Raw genomic sequence first — 5776 nt, 5'->3', positions numbered from 1 at the left:
GATATAGGTGCACGTTAAAGAAGCCCGGGTGGTCGAAATTTCCGGAGTCCCCCACTACGGCGTCCCTCATAATCAGAAAGTGGTTTCGGCACGTAAAACCCCATAATTTTTTTTTATCAAGATAGCTTGAAATTCGTGACGTCACATTGACGTATGACGCTGGGGGATTTACGCGTTATTAAAATCAAATTGAGGCTTAACCTTGATTTTCTATTCTATGAACTAAGTAATTACAGCGAAATTAACGGAATAGGCTTTTGAAATACTATTTTAGCAGTCTAAGCTCATTTAGTGTTTCTGTTTAGCGTCTTTTATGAACGTATTACCAGAGCGATGTCGAGATAATACTTGGATGAAGTAATTCGAATCTACTTGAGTCCGCAGGGAGTTTCGCTTCCAAGCAGGATGACTCGTGGACTCTTCATTGCAGATTCAGTTTGGAAAACAAAATACACGTACGCTGTGGTCCTCACGCCAAGCGTGTCGAGGAAATGAATCTAGGTTTCACGATACGTGAAATCGCCACACTCTTATGGCAGTATCCTACGTTCTGGTTCAAGTTTACCTCGGTGTGAGTATATTGTGCCCTACCGATCGGGGGCAAAGTTGCAGGTCAAGTTATCCACGTAACTCCCAAGAAGAAAGTAACAGAGTTTAGGATGCTTAGCAGAGAACGAAAATGCACGTTACGCCGATGTTAACGCTATCGCGGCAGCAGTGCACCTTGGCGTCTCGTCATAAAAGTCGAGAGGTTTGGTCAAGCAAAAATTCACCGACGATTACGATAGTTCCTAATGCGAAATTTGAGCACAGCTCTATACATGTTTTCATTTCGCGATATATTGGCTGGCGCGGACGATCAGTCTCGTGCGGCACGTTGCAAATGGAGCGAAGTGCGGTGCGACTCCCTCGCTAATCGGGAGATTGCGAGAGCTAGGGCGACGCGTGGGCCCGATTCACAAGCAGCAGCCGCTGACACACCTCCCAGATACATAGAGTTACTATACTGACTCTAGAGGACAAGCTCCCCATAGGGCCCATGCATTAAAATCGTGAACCTCAAGAGCGCCGCCATGTTGCTACGCGCCGAGGTTGCCAGCTCCTGAGACGCTTGCTAGACTTGGTGACAGTAGTCAGTTTTAATCCGGCAACAGTAGCAGCGTAGCAGCATGGCGTCTCGCTTGTAGTGTAGTAATGTGTGCGTGCAGCCGAGTGTTTGGGCTTTATAAGTCGGTTCTTTATTCTATGTTGCGGGATGGTGTGGGTGTGGTCCATGTTGGCCGTACAGCTGTCAGTTATGCAACCGAGGGATGATCCTGTTCAAGTTTCCGGCGGTATGCGGTTTTCAGCGGTCACGCCTGTTGCAGGAGTGTCACTCGACGACGTTACGAGCTCGAAGCTGTGGTCAGATTCCTCGTTGGCGTTCCGTAATTATCTTCGCACGGGCGCGGTATGTTGCAAAAGCCGCTTTCGCGATCTATCGTCGTGACGATAGATCGGGTTTTTTATTATTATAAGTAATGATCCAGCTGTAGGGCACATGTAACCGACAAACGGAAGTCTCAGGAGAGCACCTGAGATGGTAGTACAGCAGGCGGCGCAGGAACTCCAGGGCACCCGAGGGACAGTGGGGGGATCAAAGCTCGAAGCAGAACGGTACGTAGGTTGGGGCCGCCGAGGCAGGTGTGTGCCAGGGAGTGTTCGCACGGACAGCTCCCCTGGCACGCGCAGCCGTGCCTCGCAAGGTCGAGATACTTTAAAGGCACCTGCGCCCATGGTCTTTCTTTTGCCTCGGCGCAGTGAGCACGATTAACGAGAATAATGTGGAGGGCATCCGGTGCAGTCGCGAATGCATCATGACAAATGTAGCTCGCGTCGCCTGGCGTCTGTAGTAATATCAGAGTTGGTTGTATGAACTTTATGCATAATACGTTTTGTTACGGTACCTCAACGGAATGGGTCTAGAGGACGGTGTTGGTACATTTTTTCGTACCGCCCTAATCCTATACCCCACTACAAACACACACATACCCCCTTTTTTTATGTATACATACAATTCCTTGCCATGACGGATCATAGCCTCCTTTATTTTTGAAAAATAGAGGAGGCTATGGACCGATTGACCAGTTCAAGTTGTCAACTTGTCAGTAACTGTCGTAGGAATCACTGTAATAAACATAATTCCACGATCGGATTGTTTACTTTCATTTTTTGTTGTAACACTGAGGACTACATAGAACTTTATTTTGTATATGTGAGAGAAGTATGTGGATATCACGAGCTTAAGCCAATGTGCGATACACAGACAAAGCAGCTGCTACAACATGAACTGCATTGAGGGCCACACAACACATACGTAATTAAAGGTGCAAAATATAGGGGGAAGCTTCAAAATACGCTCTGTAGCACTGCAAAGTATAACATATATTGTATGTGTACAATAAATGTTCAAAAATACAATGCATCAATGTACCATTTGCCTTCAAGTTTATTATGAAGTTCAAGTTTACTGAAGTTTATTATGAGCATATGTACAACAGGGATCAACTAACACACCCGCAGTCGAGGTGGCTGCTCGAGGTGTGCTGGCTGCCTCAGTGTAAGAAAAAGAAATTGGGTAAATGTGGACACCAGTGCCACTGCTTCTTGCCTCTGACCTGCACGTGCCTCTGCGGCATCTTTGTGCACAAGTGTGCTGGCGTGGTGAGGCGTAGGAGTCATCCGAGAGAAAGAGTATTGTTTACATGGAGGAGTGGCTGTTCACATTGCCTGTCACTTTCCCTCAAATGTTTCCTTGGCGACTAGGGTGACACACCCGCAGTCAAGGTGGCTGTTCGAGGTGTGCTGGCTGCCTAAACGAAATAAAAAGAAATTAGATGAATGTCGATACCAGTGCTATTGCTTATTGCCTCTTACCTGCATTTGCCTCCACGGCCTCTTGGTTTGCGGAGTCTGTATGAGGGAGCTGCTGTGGCTAGGCATAGGCATTGTCTAAGCAAAAAGAAAAGGCCATTTAAATGGGGAATTATGGAAATAAATGCAGTTATGTCTGCTTCTTGCACTCTTCTTGCCTAAAAGTTTTCAAACATAGTGTCCAGAACACACCAGCACTTTGACTGCTTCTGCTTTTTACCTGCAGGTGTTGTTGCGAGATCCTTAGTATGGCTGCGTGCAGCATTGTAACACTTGGTGGAGGCATTTGAAGTGGTAGCCAAAAATATAAAGAATCATCCTTGTCTGCACGAATGCTTTCAATTTCTAAATGCAGTGGTAACTATCACTATTGGTGCAAGGCCCCCCCACATCTATGCGGCAAGTGCCATAGCTCGAAACTGAATTGTTCCTTTATGTTTCACAAGGCATCTGATATGTCCACATTAGATGTGATGTGTTTGTTTTTATTTATCCCAGTGTGGAGAGAGCATCATTAAATGGCTAAAGTACTATAGCGCCAAACAGACGACACAAGAAGAGACACGGACGAGCGCTTATGTCCGTGTCTCTTCTTCTTGTGTCGTCTGTTTGGCGCTATAGTACTTCAGTAATATGCACCAACTAGCCCAACAAAAAGTTCTGCTGAAATATCATTAAATGTTTTGTTTATTTTTGCGTGTCTTGTTTTTTGGTTTATTTCTGAATTTATCATGATGCTAAAGTGACTTATGTAATGGCAATCAGCTTTTGTTTTGCAGAAAAACAATGCATTTCCTGACCCACTGTTTGACATCCCCTCACTCGCATAATTTTGCAGAGTATTCTACCTATATTGACTTGCTTGACCTCCACTAAAGGGTCTTGCATTTTTAAATACGACTCTTTCCTTAAAATCATTCGACACTTCTCATAATTTCTGTACCTTGGGCTTCTGATACTCTGCATTCACTATTTTTGCTTCTTTCTGACTAGAAATGTCTTCTTTAATTTAGAGCTTAAATTTTACCTTTGGAACACACGGAAGGGCTTGCCATTGCATATCTGCATAAAAGTGAAACATGTTTCATTAAACATTTGCAAAATCCCATTGAAGATTGATGAATGCAGCTTGCAGTGTGATATGACTGAATGAGCCATAAAAGTAACTCATCTCACTTGGTAAATGAAAGCACATATTAGTGTGATGCACAAGATACGTTACACTAACGTGATGGGTTCTCTTGCTTATAAAGCAAAATAATCGGTGCGCGAGAAAAAAATTATTTTTGCATAACCCTTGTACACACTGACTTAAGGAAAATGAGCTGGAGCTGTCCACATGATGTACTTATTTTACCTGCGAGTATGGTCAACAAAAATGTGTCCCAGCTGCTTAGTGGTATTCCGGATTATGTCAGTATTGCATATGTGCCTGTTGTCGAAAATAATTGAATTTTGAAAGTGCTCGCAGGGATCTGATGTGCATATCTGCAGTTTATGGGTACATGTAAAAGACTCAGCATCAAGTGCAAGTGAACGGTCCCACAGGCCCGGAGTCGATCATGCAAATAGATTCGCTGCACAAATTTGTGACCAGAAAAGATATGCCACATGAAATGGCATGCAAGGAAGTGTTGAAAATATTGCACAGTTAATAAAACGCCTAAGCTATTAATATGTGGCTTGATGCACTCGTTATGCAAAACGGAGGTGAGGCGTGCAGACAGGAAACAAGAGTAGAGTATTTACAAGCAAACAACACGCGCGCCGCCCACTTCTCTACTCTTGTGTCCTGTCTGCACGCCTCACCTCTGTTTTGCATAATGAATCCTTACGAACTAACTCAGCTTTCTGTCGTTCTAAGTCTCGATGCACTCTATTTCGTCCGCATTAGGCACTCGCCTCTTGATTACTGCGTGGCACAGAAATACTCGGTCATCAGGCTGTTTTTCTGCTGTGGCCTTTGTAGAAGCATGATTGTTCAAAGTGCAACAATTAAACAGATTCTTTGAGTTGCTTGTGGCTTCGCCAGTACAATTCCGGTGCGCTGGTCCGCCTGTCCAGCAATTTCCTACTGAAGGGAAACCTGCAAATAAAAACACCGCTCCGCATGCAGAAAAATGCTCTACTGTGACGCTTCTCGAACGATTGTGATGTACCACAAGAGCTGCCTACTCGCGTGATATTCTCAACAAGGAGATAAATTCGTTTACTTACATGTGAAGGTATATGCCAGACCACTTCGGGGCTTCGGTGGCACATAAGGCACGAGTGTGTCATAGCGTCCGATGTCGACGCGCGATCGCATGTCAAACGAAACTACTACGCATCCAAAAAACAGATTCGAAACCGAAATTCGCGTCATCCTTTATTGCATGAATGCGTACATCGTGATTTACATAAGTCACGGACTTAGCGATCGCTTTCTGTAAACTTAATATTAACGTACCACCTTCATAAAGCCATCAGGTATGCGTTTTAGGTGACAAAGCATAAGGTGACCTGTACTTGTTCTCAGCTCTTTCAATAGTAATTGCGCTGGCCACATTGACCAGTAGCAACAGGGCGGCGCCCTAGAGGTTCCCACTTTTCCGGCCCAGCTTTTCCTCTAGAGTTGTTCTACTAACTCTATGCCCAGATAACTCGCGCTACTCTGGCGCCATCTCGTAGCTATTGTCAACACACTACACTTTTCTTCTCGCGCTTTGGCCATACCCTCCCCCGCTTTCCGCCTCATGGTTCCTCTGCACCCTCCTCTCCGCTTTACTCCTTGCATCTCCCCCCCCCCCCCCATCCCACGCAGCGCTCTCCGTTCGCTTTCATCTTTCGCAGTGCTCGTCCGCTCGGTTACTCCGAGGTACTA

The 5776-nt window shown here is 45.3% G+C and overlaps 1 long non-coding RNA gene across 1 annotated transcript; it reads right to left on the bottom strand.

Annotated features, from left to right (window-relative positions):
* Positions 1–1270: 1270 nt before the first annotated feature.
* LOC135906652 (uncharacterized) lies at positions 1271–5421 on the bottom strand. Its single transcript, XR_010565800.2, has 4 exons — positions 5131–5421; positions 3941–3975; positions 2917–2991; positions 1271–2852 (listed from the first exon to the last, which is right to left on the bottom strand). It is a non-coding gene; the product is annotated as an uncharacterized lncRNA (long non-coding RNA).
* Between the last annotated feature and the right edge of the window lie 355 nt (positions 5422–5776).

This window comes from Dermacentor albipictus, chromosome 1 (genome assembly GCF_038994185.2).
Source record: "Dermacentor albipictus isolate Rhodes 1998 colony chromosome 1, USDA_Dalb.pri_finalv2, whole genome shotgun sequence".
Classification (NCBI taxonomy): domain Eukaryota; kingdom Metazoa; phylum Arthropoda; class Arachnida; order Ixodida; family Ixodidae; genus Dermacentor; species Dermacentor albipictus.
Note: the sequence above shows the minus strand (reverse complement) of the source record. Positions and strands in the feature narration are given on the sequence as shown.